General features: G+C 42.4%; 1 protein-coding gene across 2 annotated transcripts in view; it reads left to right on the top strand.

The window, feature by feature from the left end:
- Nucleotides 1–230: 230 nt before the first annotated feature.
- The window catches only part of LOC138205187 (leucine-rich repeat and fibronectin type-III domain-containing protein 2), a 132850-nt gene continuing 112400 nt past the window's right edge, over nucleotides 231–20680 (top strand). For both annotated transcript variants that reach the window (XM_069160949.1, XM_069160950.1), the window contains exon 1: nucleotides 231–924. The gene's annotated coding sequence lies outside the window, so the exon portion shown is untranslated. The remainder of the gene's footprint in view (nucleotides 925–20680) is intronic.

The raw sequence follows: 20680 nt of genomic DNA on the forward strand, positions 1-20680 counted from the left end.
GGACCGTGCCAAAGTGGGTCTTTTCGCGCAATCATCTCTACAATCTCGCTCCCGCGTCTGTCTGCGTAAAGGCGCCGCGCACTTCAGGCTGACCTGCCTGCCTCTCGCCTCCCGCCTCCCCCCCACCCTATCCACCCCCCCCCCCCCCCCCCCCCCCCACCCCTCTCCCCCTCTCCTCCCTCCTCCCACTTTGCTCTCCTCCCGATGGGCTCTGTGATACTTCATGGTGTTTGTGCCATCTAGGGTTATCCGCCGGTCCATTGCAGTCTTTCTGGCGCAGTCTTCGCACCTTTTCCGTCTGCTCGCTCTTGGACAAACAGATAACTCTCGAATCATTAAGAAACAAACACCGAACTTTTCTTTTGGATGCACCACTTTCACCTTTTGATTTTTGTTTTTTTGTTGTTGTTGTTGTTGTTGTTGTCAAGACACGCTCTCGGCTTGGATAAGTGTTAACAATTTGAAGGACACGGGCGCAAGTAGCTGCTGCACCGCGGGGACAGAATAGAAGAACTCCCGTGCCGTGCAGCAACACCATCGCATGGAAATATACAGACGAGCCCACACAGCAACGAGCTAGTTCTTTTTACTTGAAGGGGAAACTACAAAAAATAATAATAATAATAATAAAAAAAAAATAGAAATGCTGTGAAGCTCCCTGCCGCAGCTTGGCTCCAGGCAAAAGCGCAGGTTTTTTTTTTTTTTTCTCCAGATCATCTGCTGGTTGGAACAAATTGTCAAGTGCGAGAGAAGAAGCGATATGCGGATGGGCAGGCAGTTGGTTTTGCACTTCGTCTTCTGGAATTAGTGGATGAATGGGAAGGGAGCGGCTGTAGCCTCGAGCGAGGGGAACAAAACAAAAAAAGAGAGAATACTCAATACAGCCTGTGGTGGCACGCGATGGATACTCGTCCGCCGGTACAGGTAAGAAATAACCTCAACTGCCTGATATGTGCGAGAGTTGTGACTGCCGTGCACTCCGCAGAGATTAAATCTGCACTCAGTAGTTTATCGCGTTGCTTTTTCATAGACTAACTCGTTTGTTACAAATCTAATTTCCCCGATTTTGATTTCATTACAACGGATCCGACGTTTCGGCGGGTTTAGATTTGTACAGTGTAATGGCTGTTGGTGTTTTAATGGGCTGACGGGTGTCTCGCACTCCCGGGCAATCACAGGTATCTACAGAAAGTAATCTGATCGGCGCAGATCTTGGAGCTGTTCGCTGGCAAATGTTGCAAAAAAAAAAAAAAAAAAAAAAAATGTTTTCTTTTCTTTTTTTTTTTTTTTGTTGATGTTACATATGGAAGCTAAAGTGGGTGCTGCATTTTGTACGGCGATCAAAAAAAGAAAAAGAACAAAAGATGAGAGATGGAGAGTTGTGCCCGACGCATACTAATCCTGGGTGTGTATAAACGTGTGTGTGTGTGTGTGTGTGTGTGTGTGTGTGTGTGTGTGAGAGAGAGAGAGAGAGATTAGTCTCCTCTTTCCAAAATGTTCCCCTGTGATTACAGTAGGCTGAGACGTGTATTAAACTCCCTTTAAATTGCACGGGCGGACTTCTGCGCGCGCGAGTGTGAGAGAGAAAGAGAGCGAGAGAAGAAGAAGAAAGGATTTATCACATGTCCAATATGTGCTGGTTATTTTTCATAAACTTAATTCACCTGCGAACACAATAGGGGTGGGTGTGTGCGCGTGTGTGTGTGTGTGTGTGTGTGTGTGTGTGTCTGGTTAAAAAAAAAAAAAAAAAAAAAACTCGATGGTCGCCATGAGGCACCGACGCCACCACCCACTGTAATCACCACCCTCTTGTGGATTACATGGCACTTGTGGGATGGCCGCGAGAAATCCGTGTCCGGAGGTTGGAAGCCGCCGCTCGGCCGCTGAAGGCAGTTCAGCACCACGGACAGCGCTCAGAAGTCCAAAACTGCAGCAGGAGCGTTTTCGCTCCACCGTGGGGCTTTTATCGACATTTAAATGGCCGTTTTCCTCCCCGAAGGTCCACCTCGAAGGTTTCGTTTAAAGCGTAGACAGTGCTGAGGTTGAGCTGAGCAAAATCTCGTCCTACACTGGACAGATTCAACAGCACTTTATTCATGAAAACGGAATTATTCTGACGTAAAATGACTCACCGACAGGTGCCCCCTATAGCCAAGCCTTACCGTGTTTATTTCCAGAGCAACAGTCATTTATTTCAGTCGGTCCCCTTGAAGATGTCTGCAATGGAAATGTCTGGATAGAGCAGAAATAGCTTATCTAACAGCACATCATGCCATGTATTTGTATTGGCACTCATTTCAGTTCACACCAACTCATTCATATCACCCAGATTTATTTCTATCACCTACAATTTCGTAAGGCCCCTGCTAACTTGGCTTTACATGCAAAGTATTTCTCTTCAAATAGGCTATTAAACATGCAGCCACTGATGTATTGATTTATTATTTTTCATCTTGACATGAAAAACCAAAGTGAAATCAGAACTTTCAGGGGGTTTTTTTCCAGAAAAAAAAAAAAAAAAAAAAAAAAAAAAAAAAACTCATGCAAAATCCCACTGACATTTGTATCTACATTAATAATTGAAAATGCAGCCTTGGAACAGAGCAGAGCATTTCTCAACAGCATGTTGTGTCCCTCAATCTGTGTTTAGACAAGGAGGGTAGTGTTTTAAAAAAAACGCATCGCATATGGTTGTTTGTTCTTTATTTATATTTCTTCGAACTTAACGAACACCGTTTCCCATGAGCCTCAGCCTAGATGTTTGTGGCTAAATGTCAAAAAGAAAGTTAGAAAAATGATTTTAGAAGAGAGCGTTGGTGAGTTTTATGGAAATGTTACAATGCTGCCCTCGTAGTTTTCTTCCATGGGTGCTTTTTTTCTTCCCCTACATGTTGACATTTTTTTTATTTTGTATTTGATCAAATCAGTAAGGCTTCCGTTTCTCACTTGCAAGTGTTGTAGTGCAAGGCGATTTTTGTTTTTGAATATGAGAAGAAATCCTTTAAATTGTTTTTATAGGCGAATGAAAAACATGCTAAATGAGAGATGGCATTGTGAAGCGAATGGAACTGAGGCTAGCCTGCACATCATGACTTCTGATCTCTGTATCACCATATTTTAGAATTTGTATGGCGAAAACCTTCGCAAACAGTTGCTAGTTTACACATCCGACCGTCATAGAGATGCACACTCCTCCTCCTTTTGGCTCTATTTTGGTCTCTGCCAACCCTTGAGGGAAATGTCTGCCTCCTTAGCTGTTATTCAGGTCAGGTGACAATTCTCTGTCACAACCCATGACCTCATTTTGTCACGTTGTTTTCATTGTCATTTGATACACTGTGATTAAAAAAGAATATGAAAGCTGCTTGAAACTACAGTGTGTATATATCATCATTATAACTGGATATGACGCTCCAAAACTCTGCATGTGTCGGTGTCTTTTGATCAAATTTGACTGACAGTCACTGAACCACCTACACAATGTCATCAGATTCTGATTTGAATGTTAATAAGTCCTGATTGATGACTGGAAGTTTGTGATCTATTTCTAACTGAGCCCTGCCCGAACAAAAAAAAAAACAAACAGAAACAAGACAGAAAGTTATTCGGAAATAATCATAACTGATCTCACCCTGGCAGGAAGTCATGATGCTCATAAGTGACACTCATCAGCCTGTAAAAAAAACAACAACAAAAAAAACAGTTATTTGCTGTCTTGTGTTCTGGAAAAAGTTTGTTTTCCAATTCTAAACAAAAAAACCCAAAGATAAGCCTGATGATATCATCAGTGTTATTTCAGCTTGCACTGGGAGACCAGCAAATTTCTAGCAGAAAGCTTGTGTTGCAAAGGAGGGCGTGGACTTTGAATGTGCTATTGATGCTTCTGTGTTACATTAAATGTGTGGGTCCAGCCTTTTTGCAGCTTTTCCTCCAGCTGTGTTGCTAATTTGGTGTTTCTGTCTGTCTCCCAAAATTATGGACATGCAATATTAACTTGCTGCAGTGCCCATTTAAAATGATTTTCTAGAGAATACCAGTTTTACTACATATTCTAAAATACTGAACTACTTTATTATGCGCATACTGTTTTCTGAAATTAAATTTGCTTTTATGATCATCATGAGCTGACTGTACACAAACACCCACTGTAAAGCTTCAGGCAGTGTTATGTTTTTTTGTGAATGTGTTCATAACTAACGGTGTTAAATTCAAATATATCCTTTAGTTTTATTCGTTGTTGGCTACAAAACAGCCCAATTGGTTATCGTTGTATTAGATTCAGTTGTTTGTAGTTTAGCTTGTTGCTGTGGCTTTTTGTCCCCTTTAACCTAGATGATTTAGGCTTCTCTAGCCAGAGAACAACATGAGCAGGAGTCGTTCAATTCATTTCTATTCTTCTTGTATTCATTGTTATTCATGTCTTAAGTTGCTCATTGCCGACAGTCACAACAGAAGTGTCGCCTTTGCTCATCTGATACGTTGGTATCACTGGCATTTATTGTCTGTCAATGCTCCATGCCAGAATGATGCTGGAGGGTTAATGCCTTCTGTTGAGACTGCTCGGTGAAATTGATAGGCCTGCTTTGACAGATGAGATAACCAGCAGTCGCAGGCAAACGCAATTTACGGGTGCGGCAGATGGATGCTGAGGACGCACTCAGAAGTAGGGCAGTGTTACCTTGGGGAGAAGCTTGACGTGCACAGAACGCTCCCTGGGAACATTAGAAAGTTGTTGTTTTGCAAGGGAAATTCTAGGAGAGGGATGGGAGGAGTGGTAACGTAAGGACTCCTTTATTAAACTCTGCGCAGGCTCGGCTCACGAGGAAAAGCTTTGATGGAAATTCAGAAATGATGTGAAAACAACTTTGGATTTGCCTGAAACCTTCTGCGGTGTCTCTGCAACTCTTACCTGCTGCGTGAGGAAAACTAAAAGGTTGGTTCCTTTACGGGAAATCTCTCCCTCGTGGCTTCATTCACTCATCTTCACCAGCAGAATGAGAGCCCGCTGTACAGAAAACACAACAAATAAATAAATAAATCCAAAACAGTAGCTAGGAGGAGACGACATGCAGACAGCGAGATGTGTTTGATCTGTTGTACAATAATGAATATACAGTAAAGCACTACTTGGGAGTGGAGCGCAGCTGCAGGGCTTTTTCACGCGCTTCTTCACCTCAAATTGCCATGCATTACCGGCAGACATTTCCCTAATGAATTTAATCATTGCTCCTGTTGTCACTGAGTTGGTCTTTTGTTTGCGTTCGTGCTCGGTGACGATGGCCCAGCTGCTGGAGTGCAGCAGCATATGTGCAGAGTGAAGCCGACACTCGACGCAGTGTTTGGAGACATCAGCTGCTTGGGCGGACCCCCCCCCCCCCACACACACACACCCCCGAGATGTAGCTCTGGAGGACTCTGACTTTCTGTTTTCTTCTTTACGCAAGTTCTCTCGTATGCTTAGCAGTTTATCGGCTGCTTTTCCTTCAATCCGCGCCGCCTCCAACTCACCCAGAACCATCTCCGTCGGGTTGAGGTCGGGTGATTGTGGAGGCCACGTCATGTGATGCGGCGCTCCATCACTCCGCTTCTCGGTCACGCGGCCCTCACAGAGCCTGGAGCCCACACGGGCTGGTGTGTTTGCTGCACAGTGTTGTGGTAACCATGCTGCTTCAGTGTAGCCTTGGTTCTGGATGATTTGCCAACAATGTTACCCACACACACACACACACACACACACACACACTCACACGCGCTCACAGCCACCCCCCTCCACACGTCACTGTGAAAACCACACAACCACAGACACCATCAGCGTTTTCTGGACGGACTGACCTTCACGTCTTAAAGTAATGATGGCCTTCTCTTTATTTTGCTGATTGGTTCTTGCCATGACATGGGTTATACAGCAGATGAATTGGGCTATTTGCTGCAAACCAACACTGCCACGACACGACACACCTGATATTGTTTAGGTGTGCACACGTGTACGTGTTTTTTTTAGCCATATAAATGTCTGTTTATGTTTTACATGTCGATTTATGTGTTTGTACATGACAGATGTGAGAGAGAACGTGCAAACAAACCTGACCAATAAAGCTGATTCTGATAGTCTCTAATTCATCAGGACTCCAACCCACCAATGTAATCAACAAATCTGATCCAATTTCTGAACTGGAAGTTGAATATATACCTAAAATACTCCTATTCATTGAAGATGTGATGTATTTATTTGAAAAATTGCTTTACATTTGTTATAAAAACATTTAGTATTTTATTGTATATTGAACAGCGGGTGTGTGAACACCATATTTTACCCACAAATTGTCACACATATATAAATCTGATTTTCGTTTGTAGATTGTGTCATATACATTTGTCCCCATGACTAAGAATATTTTCTCTCTGGATCATATTGTCTTTTTTTTGTGGCTTGCATCTTAGCCAACCACATAGTAATAACCATCTATTTTATAAAGAACAGAACAGATTTATGTTTTCCTACTTTTATTGGCAGCCAGTGTTTTGGTCTTATATTTAATCAGCATCCTATGAAAGTCAATTTGTGCACTTGCACTACACTGAATATTGTTGGTCGAAGTTGAGTTATTTTGTCATGGTGATCCAGGAAAGAGAAATGTGACTCGTTCGGAAAACGTAATCCAGGCGGCGCACACTCAGACGTCGCTGGGAGTTATTCACATAACAGCAATGTACTTATGAGATACGTATTCAGAAACATATAAAACAAAAAAATTAAACCTCGAGCGTGGAGGTTTTGAAAAGGACAATTTGAACTGGTAGCTTACAGCATTAAAAAAAAGAAGAAGAAGAAAAAAAAGCTACTGCTTTTTTTTTTTTTGCCAACTGCCTCTGAGGTCTCAAGTGTGGGATCTGGAGCTTCCCACCAGCTGAACTTGAATGGAGTAAACCTGAGGCCTTTTCTAAATCAATAGCATCTATAGCTTCTCTTTTATGCGCCTTACATCACATCCTAACACCAGCATAGTGTAAATACATGAGCATGTAAATCCAATGTAATCTTCACTGCGATATATAATACTTGTCATATGAATATGAGCTATGGTAGGTAAATAAAATTCAGCTGTGGACATATTTACAGATTTTTCTTGTCTGCTAGATTTATTGATTACTAGTAAAATGTGGGTAAATGTTGTTGGCTGGATAAACATTATAATTAACCCACTTATGTCTCAGCAGCCTGGTAACCATGCATGAATTATATCCATAATTCCAAACCTCACGCCCAATACCCACATTTAGTATGAACACAGGAGAATTTTGCTATTCATGAGCTGAGGCAGTAGTTGGGAACTCAATGCAGATGAATAAATCTCTCACAATCCTCCATGCACAAGATAACTATGTATTATTTGCCACTATCATCATATTATATCCAAGTGCAAATATTCTCTAATTTGACTTTAATTTTTTTTGGCAACATATGAAAACAACACATTATCACTGTAAATGTTCCAGTGTTTTGCAGACATGTGGCGGTAAAAGACTTCCCTTCTGAATCTTAACCCTTTCCAACTTGAATGTCACTGTATCGAGAACAGGCATCTTATCTTTTATTAAAACACAATTAACTGCCATATCTTTGAAGGGCGCCGACCACAGAACATTCGATGAAGAGGCTATCGAGTAGCACAGTGACTGAATTAGATGTGACAGTGTTGTGCTTCATTTCTGTTGCATCGTGCATGTGGGAAATATTCGAACGGGCTCGGTAACATCAGTATATAAGGCTGCGTATCGCCACTGATTTCCCAAATCGAGTTAATTCTGAGTCACAAGGTCCAAATTCTATTTGATATAGATTCTGTTAGGGATATTTCAGTTATATTACCAATTTACTTCTACCCTCTAACATTGTTCATTATTCAAAATATTAATATTAAATTAAGAATAGACCCAAAAGCAGTTACAATAATGCACATTTCATTCAACAAGTCTTAATAATGAGATACTCTTTCAAACTGGTATAAGCCCCGCCCACTGAAGCCGTATCAGAATCTCATTGGCTATACACAGTGTCAATCATCTCTAACGTGGCTGGACCTGACACCTCCCGCCTGCTGTGGTAGGCTGAAGACAGGACATGGAAGCTTCTATTGGCTCAGGGAGATGTCAATCAAATGTCAGTGACGCTATCCGAGTTTATGGCCAACTATGTAGAAAATGATCAACACCTGCCGGGAAGTTTGAAATGATGCAACAGCGGCTCATGTTGGATGTAATGATGTGTTTTGGATGTAATGATGTGTTTTGGACTGGACACTTTACTGGATTGGATTTACTGGACCTTTGCTGGCCTAAATCTGAATTTGACGGATTGTTGCTGGACTGTGAAATGTGGAAGCTGCTTACTGAAGCTGCTGAGGTTGATTGTGTCTTGAAGTGCTTCGTATCAGTCGAATCGCAGGTACGTTAGATCTCCACAGACCGCTCACACGAGTGCACACGTGAATTTAAGCACTGCAGACGAGCAAGTCAATGACGTCAAAACTCCGATGACACGCGGGTGGGCGGTCCCGACGCAATCTCGGGATTTATGAATCGATATCAAATTACTATTTTAGTGAAGATCGATTTAATTTGGAAAATCGTTTTGGTTTTGTTGTTGTTGTAGCACATGGCTGCTATTTCCTCTCTCACTGCAATTTTGATCAGGTGAAGGTAAACATGTTCATTTATGTGTGTCCATTGGAGTTTTTTCAAATCTCAATCTGACCTGTCAATGGCAAGGAGACATGTTTTTTTTTTTGTGTGTGTGTGCCTGTTTGATCTACCAAGGTTGTTCATTTTGGCCTTGCAGCTTTGGAGCCGTTACTGAATTGAAATAACACAATACAATAGTGGCGGGACAAAAGGGCTGAAGCCTTGAAGTGGATTTGAAGCTAGACATGAAGTCTGTAAAGATGGCTTTACATTGTTGGACAGCCAAACTGATTTTAAGGTATAGGGAAACATCATATATGTCATATCATTTTTTTTTCACCGTAGCTGCATTATTTGAGTGAAAAGGCGCTTAAAAAAAAACAATGACCACAATGACCAAAAAGTGGTGCGTCTGACATATATTGAGCAATTAAGTTGATTTAAACTTTGGCAAATCTATCAAATCTACATCGCATCCCGGAGCGGTGAACAGCAGCGTTGACCATAAATTACATAATTACAAAAGCACCATGTCTCCAGGAGACAAAACGAATATTTCATTTGTATACGTCACTTCTCGTGGCCAAAGTTGAGACATACAGACGAGCTGCCTCGGTTTGAGAACAACTCTGAACCGTATCGGAGGACCGAGAGTCGGTCCGCCAGTGAACGAGGGCAGAATTTCATACGCGGACACTTCCCTTCGCCTTTGGGTCGCGGCTTAACTTTTTTCACAAAGAAGCGCCTCGGCTGCCGTCAGTTCACCTGCCTGCGCTGCTCCTCTGGCCGCGCTGTGATGGAGCAGCTTCTCATGCAGGTCGCGCAGCGGGAAGCGCTTTGACTCCGGGAGTGGATCAAAGCGAGCGGTGGGCTCCGGAGGGCTGGACGCCGTGAACGCCGGCTTCTGAGAGAACCTCCGGGGAGCTCGAAAAGGCGGCGCCTGCCTCCTATTGTGAAACGCGAGTCGGAACATTAATATGTCACGGCTGATTGACCAGTGGGGACCACCGGGGACGCGGGGTGGGGTGGGGTGGGGGAGGAAGGGGGGGCTGCTGCTGCTGCTGCAGATGTAGAAACTTGAGACCATTTGGAGTCAGCGAGAAGATTTTCTGGTACAATAATCATGGAACCAGTAGGGACGACGGCGTGTCTGGAGTCTGACTCAAACTCTCGTTTCTATCACGACTAAGCACTTTAAATGCATTAGGAAGAATTATACTGCGAGTCAGATTACAAAGGCTAAATTCATCCCCCCCCCCCACCCCACCCCACCCTTTCCGTTTCATGTTCTTTCCTTTTTGTTTAATTTCCAGATTTCATCTGAGCGCCGGCTTCACTGTGATTCTTTTGGTCCTCTCCCACATGAATTGTTGTTGTTGCACTTTTGAACACAGTGGCGCCCGTCATTTAACGGCAGCTTCATCCATCACAGTCAGCACTTCCAGCCCACTCGAGCTACTGGATTTCAACTGACTTTTAGATTTTTAAAAGCCTCCGAGAGCCGAGGCTTTCCTTTCGCCGCTCGCGGAGCGTTCGGAGCAGCTGGCAGACGGAGAGTCGCGGGGCGGTCACGTGATGTCCAGCGTCTCTCTTCCCGGACAAAAACATGCTTTATGGCATTTTGTTTCATTTACAAAGATGGTACAGCGTGTCTGAATATTTGATTGGAGTTGAAAAGCGACTCTTTTCTAAGATTTGATAAATAAGTGTTGTTTGCATTCTTGCACTGCGAGTTCCTCAACTAACACCCCTCTGGTTGACTGCGACGTGGCGTTTCATCAACAGACTTGAAGTGTAATGTACCCTCGGCTGTTCCAGTAATTTACAGCGCCGTGGATCACAGCCTCTCAGGAGAGAGGTGGCGGAGACGTCTGCCAACAGGCCGACGAACGGCGATCAGCTCCGAGGAGGGACACGTTTTTTTTTGTTTTTTTTTGATAGTCAGAGTTGTGCTGGTGTTTCTCTCTCACTGGTGTTCCTGTTTTTCTTTTATCTGTGGAAAAAAAACAACAACAACAACAACATACCGAGCTCTCTAACCCGGCGTTCCACGAGGATTTTGACACCTTGAAGTACACTTTTACGTCACCTGTAGTAAAGTGACCTTGAGTTTGAAGCCAGTCGTGTGGCCAAACGATACCAAATGGATCCCCTCATTTCCAGAGCTTTCGAGCACAGTCTCTCGGAGCTCTTTAACAACCCTGGAGCTAAATTCTGCCGCAGTATTTTTGAATTGCAAGGACCCGTTTGCAATCAAATTTCGTAAACTATTGCGCAAACCCTCACAATTTACTGTTCCTTATTTTTAGAGACACTGCAACAGTTTTTCTTTACTTTGTCAAAAGAGTGTGTACAAATCAAACCGTAACGCAAAGAAGTCGTTTCTTACCTATTTAGTGTATGTATAATAATAAAAATGACAATAGTAATAATAATTTAAAAATATATATATCTTTTTGTTTATATAGCACATTTTAAATACAGGTCACAAAGCCTTTTACAGACATTTAAAATACAATAAACGACAGTTCATAAAGTGTTCTGATAAAATACAACAAGAAAATAAAACAGATAATGAGTCAATAAAAGTGAAATCAATAAAAAGTAAGTGTTAAAGAGTTTTTAAGTGATTTAAAAAAAAAAAAAGAAAAGAAAAGAAAAGACAGTGTGTTAGCTTCTTTGACCTCCTCCAGTTGGTCTTACATGGGCGCAGACATCGCAGTGCCCAATGGACAAAGTGCTTCCAAACTGTGCGTGTTGTTTTTTCATTGAACAAGGGGGGGGGGGGGGGGGGGGGGGTGAATATGAACGGGTTCAATTTGTATCCATCAGATAATATCATCAGGGAAGCATCTGATTGGCCCCTAAATCCATTCTGCTGCAGGACAACAAGCTTAAAGATAAAACCATCAATATCATAAAAGGCTTTAGCTCCAAGTTGTGCAACAGATGGTGAGTCCGTGTCGGAGCCCTGATCCCATGATCTCCGTCTGGGGTGACATGAGCAGACAGGAGACGGTAAATCTGCAGAAGAATAGATGTTTGGAACAACCTACCTGCCAAGTATCGTGAAAACCGTGCGCAAGTGAGCTGATACTCGCAGCAATTGTCGACTTGATTAAGATTCGCTGCTAATTGCACGACATAAACAGACTTTTTACAAAAAAACAACAACAAAACAATGCAGAGCTGGGACAGGAAATGTTGTTTTTACCTTCTGTGGCTACATGAGGAAGACGAGATCATTATTTCACTTGCAGGCATCCGTTTTCCTTTTTGTCCTCTGGCCTCCAGAATCACAGATACAAACAAACAAACAAACAAACAAACACGGCGCTACTTGGCATAATGTCATGTAAACTGTTGCTAATGAGCGCTGACTGGCCCGCAGCGGTGGAGGTGAGGCTGTCGGATTTGTTTGCTTCCAGTGGGTCTTGTCTAGAAGACAGTTTGATGTCACCGAGAAGAATCTTTATTTGTTTTTATTCACCTCCGGGGTTGCAGTGAACATGGTGGTGGAGGGGGTGTGTGTGTGTGTGTGTGTGTGTGTGGGGGGGGGGGGGTCAATTAAGTGGTACCAGTGTGGGACACACTTGATGTACCGGACTCATCACTGCATTACCGTAACTCCTACGTCTTCATTCATCAAACGTATAAACGAAGAAATTCTCTCACTGTGGACACTTTTTTTTTTTTTTTCCCCTCCAACCGCAGTGTGAGGAAACGCAGCCGTTTGCCGAAGTTATCACTGCGAGCGTGACAGCCGCTCTGTCAAGCTGGCTCCTCTCACTCGCTCATGTGCAGTGGGCCCCGAGGTTAGCAACACACACACAACAAAAAAAAATAGAGTTTAGCTCCAGAGATCTAAAATGGAGAGCTCCTCGTGCCGCGGTGGAGTGATAACATTCAGGCTCTGCTGGGGATGTTGCCACTGCGAAGAAGCTGTAATTTAGAGACGGGGGTTGCACGAGTTTATCTTCCCTAAAGCCCTTAGGAAAAAAGACAAAATAGCGATGGGGGGGAAGGTGGGGTGGTGGGGGAGAGGAAGCAAAAAAAAAGACAAAAAAAAAAAGACAGAAGCAATGAGTCGTTGTCGTTGGCAAACGGGAGTGAAATCTGGATGAAGGTTTTGTGGTCAAAAAAAGAGGGCAATCCTGCTTATTATTCATGGGATTTTATGGCAGCAAGAGGCACCCAAACCGGGTACAAAAGGTAAATTACTGCGACACATAGGCGCCTGTCTCTTCTGCTGGAGGGGCTGTTGCAGCGGGAAATGAAAAAAAAAAATCCAAAAATAAATTATATTACGCATGTCTTGCTGTGATGAAGCGGTTGGACTTCCAGGATGCTGAAATCGTGAACGTTGTAAAAGCGACATTGTTCTTTTCATTTTCTGCTGAGGTTTGCTTTTTATCTCTTCCGAATGCACCTTCGACCCCATTTGACATGTGCCACGCCGTGTCCTCGAACATATCGATTTCTGTATTTCCCTTGCCCGGAATTCAACAAGTACAACTCACGAGGGTGCAACTTTTAAGGGCTCATTTATAATGGGCTCTCCAGATTTCCGTTCCAGCGTTGTCCATGTTCTCTTATAAATTGCAATCATTAGGCTGAAATGTCCCAATTCTGCTTTAAAGTTGAAGTTCCCTCTCAGCAGCGTCTTTGATAAATTGATAGCAGGTCTTTTAATCTCGCTGCGCCCCCGTCGGGTCCTCCCCGATGATTGCTCTGTTGATGGGTTCTTTGCAAAGCGCCGTCCTTGTCTCAAAACAGCGAGTTTACATCTCTTCTGGAGTGCGAGCCTACAGTATGCACGCAGTGTTCCCCCGGCGCTGCTTTAGATCGTCAACCTTTCCTTTTGCTTGTTTATTGACAGAAATTGCGGTGGATTAGACTGTGAAATGTTTTCCGCCGTACGAGCGCAACTCTCTCCGTCTCCAAACAACACACATCAATGCGGTTTGATTTTTCGGTTGTGGTGGAGGTTGAGTGTGACGATACACTCCTGCCTTTGACCTTGACGAGGCTTACATGGTTTTACTGTTATACGGAGCGATTATATCTTTTTATTTATGTATTTTTTTTTTTTTTTTTTTTATGTGTGTAACCCTTAATGTGTAAACCTAAACATTTATATCTCCCAGAAACATGGTCGGTTATCATCGGGTGGAAGATTTTGACTCTCACTATTGCCAGTGTAATATCGTGGTAATTAATGCTGGGTATCGCCACTGATTTCCCAAATGGATTCAATTCCGATTTACAAGGCCCTGATCCGATTAAATGTCCGATTCGATATCGATTCTGTTAGAGATATTTCAGTTGCAATACCAATTTTGCTTGGAAATGAAACAAAATCTCAGAGAGCTGGAGGAACCCTGTATCATCGTGCATGATTGAAAATATTAATATTTTACTAGTATTTAACATTTGTTCAAATTTACATTAAGAATAGACCCCCAAAACAGTTGCATTAATGCACATTTGAAGTCTTTACAAAAGAGCTTTCTTTCTGGTGGAAGCCCCGCCCACTGAGGCCGCATCAGAACCTCATCGCTCACGAGTCTTCTGAGTGGCTGGATCTGACACCTCTCGCTCGATACCGACTCTGATTGGCTGTTGTAGGCTGAGGACAGGATATGGACGCTCCTATCAATGGAATCAAAGCAGTCTCAGCTTTAGTAACGGTAACATTGGTTGGTCAGCTACTTCGGTCTCAGCAAATATTAAATCTAATGCTATTACAGTCATGGTCTCCAGAGGAGGAATCCTACTGACTTTGGTAATCCTTGACTTTTCATCGAACACCACCAAGATGTTGACATTTAATTCCGAGTAAAATGTCTTGTTGGAATTAGGAATAGAAAAAAAACAAAAAAACCTTTGGGGTTAAAATGGCTTTAAGGTTTGTGTAAGATTGTTTTAATGCACCAACTTGTCGGCATAGGAAACAGAAAGCGAACGGTTTGAGTGGCGAGGGAGCATTTAGTTAATTCATCCACCCACCATGTGCTCTCCTCTTTGTCGCTCTATAATAACATCATCCACCTTTCATTTTTCCTTCCATCATAATTCCTATGCCAATTTAAATCACTTGAATAAAAACAGGTTGGTTTTCAGTTGAAAATAACTCCACCTTTTTTTTGTTGTTGTTGTTGTTGTGATGCTTCTGTGTAATCGGCTCAGCTGTTTCAGAGTGATGACTGACCTGCTGACGGTGTAGTTATTTATCATCACTTCCTCTCACCTGACCTCACCTAACTGGTTATGCACATACAAGAACCAAAACGGCAGCTGTGTTTAGAGATGCAAACACAGTGTGTGCTCTGGTTTTATGTTTGTTGGATGTGAGATGCCAGACAAGAGCTGGGTTGTGGCTGGTGAGCAGCAAAAAAGATGAACAGAAGCAGTGAATGAAAGGACACCTTTGTTCAGGATATCACCATTTTACTTGTGGAATATGTGAATTATTGTTTTGCCTCCGTAAATTATATTTCATTTCGTGCTATTTCGAAGCAGACGTGTTGACAAATGTTTGTTTATTCACGTCTCAGTTGGATATTGTCGTTCCTATAATATGGATACAGTAGTTTATTTGTATTCTTCCCTTTAACTGTAACTAAGATGCGTTGCACTGCATCGCTTGTGTTCCACGTGATTACATGAAGTGGTGTAATTTAGCTATAATTAGTTATAATAAGCTGCTGGCAAGCAAATCCTGGGATGTAGGAGAAACTGCCAAATATAAGAAAATTAGGTGAGAGCTAAAAAAAATGTCGCGCCTTGGGCTGCTAATGATCATTTTGTGCATCTGCAAATTCCAATACAAAACAGCATGTTTCACTGACATGGTAAAGAAAAAAAAGAAAACAATCCGAGCTGAAACATCATCCAGTGCCGGAGCTGAACGTGTGATCGTGAGCAGTGTCTCGGCTCTTTCACTCTGATGAACCGGCGGTTGTGGGTTTGTGTCAGCCAGTATGCAGTGACGTTTGTGTTGTTCTTGAGATGTTGGGAGTTTTTGCTCCCAGCAGACGATCACCGCCGGGACAAAAATTAAATGAGAAAAAAATGTAAATCTTAGCGTTATGTTTTTGGTCCCACAGCTTCGGACGATGATTTCATGTAATCACACAGCAAGTTCTCCTTTTAGATGTCAACAGATGCAACAAAGCCTCAATTTGTTGCTTGGATGAAGCGAGAGCTGGATAGAGGCACCGAGAGACACGCAGCAACTCTCACACACATTGATGGACAAGATCATGTTCAAAAAAAAAAAAAAAAATTCAGCTTTTGAATATTTAAGAATGAGTGCATTTTTTTTAACTCGCTCATTTCAAATGTATTAAGACTATGCACAATTAAGGGCGGGGCTGCTTGAGTGACAGGTAGAGGCGTGGCCTGCTGGTTTCAGCAACCAGGCTTCATTTGTCCTGCATCAGCGCCACCCACCTTTTTGCCCATTTTTGGATTAGCCAGGTGTGAGGCTGAGTCAGGCACCGTCAAGGTGGTGATGGCCAGAGCCAACCAGAACTGAGCTTTGAATCGCTCTTCAGGAAACCTTTACGTGATGTCAGAGGTTACGTCCGTTTTTTTTAATTTTTATACAGGCTATGACTGACAGCCACACCAGCCTTATTTGGTAAAGGGGTTGTACCACACTTTCCGAAACTAAACCTGCGGTCGAGGTGTTGCACCATCATTGTCATCATTTCAATAACAACTTATTTCAACAACAAAAAAATATCAATTTGGAAAACTAAAAATGAAAAGAGTGGAATCTAAACAAAAACAGTATTATAAAAACCTAAACAAGCAAAATTGGTCCGTAAATAAACAGTCTGCATGATCTGGGGTTAACTTCTCCCCCACGGGTCAGTTAATCATCATCTGGAAAATCCTGGCATCGGTATGTATTGAATACAAACCAAAACAAGACTGTAGATGTTGAGTGGTACTGCCCCCTGCTGGTCTCATTTTCTTGCTATAATTCCCGCTCGCTAAAAGACCAACATCTGGAAAAAAGAAAAAAATACCTGCTGTGTTGAACTGATAGATCATTTGTTTTTCTTGCTGAGCCTGAGGGAAGTGGTGCTGAAACAACAGCTAAGGATGAAATACTTCAGACTCCTACAAAGGCAACAACTGGTCATTGTTTTAGAGCGATTGTACAGTACACCTGAGAGTGAACAGGGGAAATACGAGCAGCAGGCAAGGAAATGCTCATTTTCTCTCTTTCCTTTTGCATTTGTCTTAATATACGAGGTCGGTGTGCGCGGGGGCATCCATCAAACAGCTCATTTAGAATAATTGTTCTATCACACTTGCCATGATCCATTTGATATGATTGTTTTTAAACAGCTTTGTGTAGGATTGAGCTATTCTCTGCGAAATAACCCTGCGAACATACCAGGAGATAATCAGTGAAAAATGCCCTGCCGGACTAGAGCCGCGCTCCACTTTGTCCGCATGATTCAACTTCACTGAAAGGCAAATTATCCCCAAAACTGTTGCTTCATTCTTCTGCTTGAGTAAATTGCTTCTTTTTCCGCGAGGAACAATAGCTGTCTCGCTGACGGAGGCTTAGCATACTGGCACAACAAAAAAATGTGTCAGTCAATCCATCCATCACGCAACTCATTTTAGAGGAGCAATTTTTCGCCTGCATGCTCTTTTCTGCGTTATATGTGAGGCGGCCCTGTGGCGTCAGCTCCTCCCTGCGAACAAAGCACCCACTGATCTCAAGCAAGCACCAATCCCGGTCCGTCTTTGATCTAGTGGTGCTGGCACAAAGTTCTCCCACATACAAAATGATGGGTTACCGGTCGATGAATTAAAAGCTGCTCTGCAGGGATAGCAGCAACATTTCTATTTTTCTATTTTAAAACACGTGGGAATGAGAGTTTTCCTGAGAAACGTGATGTTAACAAAACACACTTCTGTCAAGTAGGGACAGCTGTATCTGGAGGGTGTACAAACATAAAAGAGAACGTCAATAATTTTAAACATAAGATCAGTCACCAGTCGTGTTTTGGGTTAGGGTTAGGGTTTTGGTCATGTTTTCTTGTCTAACGTTTGGCTGGTTGGCGCTCTAGTCTTACAGACAGTCCAGTCAGGGGTATTTTGCTCAAAGTTGACCACAAAGGTCCAAAAGCAGCAGGTTTACTTTCTTTTATGTCTGTTATTCACAATTTAGTTTACCCCAATTTTGCTGGAAATTTGTACCTAAGAATATAAACTATAACATCCTCCAGCTTTTCAGTTGCATCCAATTTGGTAAAGTTTCAGTGGAGAACTGTTAGAACAGATTCAGTTTTTGATCAGGCGAAATTATAAATGTGAATTTTTCAACACGTTGGGCTGCTGTGAAGGGCAAGAACACTTTTGGTATTTCAAAATTCTCCCAGGTATCTCTAACCCTGAATCTGTGGATGTTTTTGAGATTGAAATACATTTTTGATAAACCAAAAATAATTGGGGCTTAAAGGGAAAATTCACCCTTTTGATGTGGCTGTCCACTCAGTGTTGATGGTAAATGTTGCCAATTAAAATTCTAAACTCGATACATATGTAGTTACACCAATACTATAACATGTAATAAACATTAAAGCTGTCTGCTAAGTAGAAGGAGAGACTTAAAAATGCACAGATGAAGTACATGTACTTTGAGAAATATACTTACTCTCCACCACCACCTGAATCATATTTTCAACAGCTGAAGCAAATTACAGCCTGCCTCGCTTTTATAGAATGCTTCAGTGAAGTGAAAAAAGTCATTAGGTGAGCTATTTTTTTTTCTTCTCTTTTTTTTCGCAACGCGCAATGTTTCCCGGCAGCGCCGACGGACCCTGAAGACCAAATGTTGCTCAAACTGGTGAGCAGATGCAGACGGCGTCATGGACGACAGTGACATGGTTGAAGATTGCGCTGCAACGAAGCCGTGGGCGTCCTTTGATTGCAAAGAGAGCCGCTGCTGACTAATAAACACTACAGAGCGCCAGACATGGCCACGCAAACACACAGCATCTTTGTGCCCTGGCCTGAATTGACAGCTGTGGCAGTTTGGCTTCTGACAAGGCTGATGTTCAGCTATCACAATGGCCCCCTTCTTTCACCATCTCTCCCCCAGCGGCTGCTCTGACACCCTGCAACGTGTTTAATGCCCCTGGCATTTATGAACGGTTAGAACGACCTTTGAGATTGGGTTGCAAGTGTTTCATTATGTTTATTCAGCAACAGAAAATGTTTGTTGGGGGTGAAAAAACTATGGAAAGCAATTTAAAAAGTCCACTATATGAGCAGCACTTCACACTGTTGAGGTGGTATTTTCCCAGCTCATCCTGAAGAAACACATTATACATTAAATACAGAATCACTACCCAAGCACTGGTGAGATTTCATCATCATATCAGTGAACACTGTGGAGCATCAGCTGACAGAAGTTACATCCCCAAGTCTATTTCCTCCTAATTACTCTGAAGTGGTGATCGAAACATTGTGTCTGGGTAATAATTTAAGGATAAAGAAACAGGTTGGTGTTTTGTCTATAACAGCTGTGCTAATGGCCGTTGAAAGAAAGAGACATGTTCTTACATTCCAGTGATGAGGTGCAGCGGCGCTGGTGAAACAATGGGAAGCCACAGATCTCGTGCTTCATCAAATGGAGAGTCAGATTATGATTAGAAGTCAAATGAGTTTTCGCAGGAGTGGAATGAGCTCAATTACCTGCATTACTGGTGACAGTGGAAAAGGAAAGGAGATGGATTAAGATCGGCCTCTGGCAGGTGCACAGCAAATTATCGCCTTCAAGGGTAGCGGCCAAAGGATGGATCACTGTGTCCTGTTTAGATAATTGAGGAGAGCAAAAAAAAAAAAAAAAAATCAATGCAGTTATATGATGGGTGCACTTCTGTATAATACTGTGTGTATGACTGGTGTAGCCTGTCTGGATGTTTTGAACTTTGCAAATTTCAGTTTTTATGTACAAGTTGTTTGATTTCAATTCTTCAAACAGACAGTGATTTTGTGGCTGTGCGTATTCAATCCCTGAAATTATTTTTTTATGAGTGCAGTAAGCTATCCGGCTAACTTGAAAGTGGACCCGAACAAATCGTTGTTTTGTTTTAAAATTGCAGTCTGAAGCTTCTTTTGAGTTTTGTGTTGCTTTAACTATTTTGTGCCGGGGACGGGAAGGCGCGTCATGCTATGCCGTCTTAGGAACGCGCGTTTACCGCATGGTGATGGCAGAGCCCTTTGACTAAATATTCAAAAGGTTCATTTGGTTAAATGTGATGAAGAAGGGAAAGGAAGCAGAGAAAGAAAAGAGACACCACTGAGAGAAATAAACTCGCATTGTGAGGTAATGATATTTGAACAAGTTAAGTATGATAAAAAAAATAATAAAAAAAATAGATCTGAATAACTTGGCAGCCCAAGACTGGATTACAGATACGTTTAAAAGCTACAAATCGCTTGAGGCTCGTGAACGGTTTTGCATCTGCTAAACCCCACGCCGAGAGCGCCGTCACATACTCACAATAAAAATGATAAAGATATGGAGATATGTTTAGTATTTAGTTATTGGATTACGTCGAGTAGACATTAAAAAAATTGGTCGACAGATAGTCCTGCAGTGAAGAAGATCCTTTAAGATTTGTTTTCCAGAATCCTGACAGAAAATCTAAATGGCCTCCAACTCGTCGCTTCAACTCACCAAGAGAAAAGCGACCAGATCCTATAAAGTTGGCGCATTAACGGAAATTCCACACTGTGACTTCATATTCCTTCTAAAAATAATCTTAAGTTCAACCAGCTACGGTTTCCAAGTCGCTCCCGCAAAAATAGCTGTAACTAATTAAAAATGTCAATTCCAAACAAGTTGCTCGCACAATACAGAATAGTCGCCATGTGTAAATATGTGATGAACACAGTTGTCAGCATGTCCTGTTAGCCTGTGAAGCTAATGTTATCACAGGCTGATGGAGCAGAGAATTGT

Source organism: Embiotoca jacksoni, unplaced genomic scaffold (assembly GCF_022577435.1).
Source record: "Embiotoca jacksoni isolate LCO1_2020_lvr unplaced genomic scaffold, fEmbJac1.0.p SCAF_27, whole genome shotgun sequence".
Lineage (NCBI taxonomy): Eukaryota > Metazoa > Chordata > Actinopteri > Embiotocidae > Embiotoca > Embiotoca jacksoni.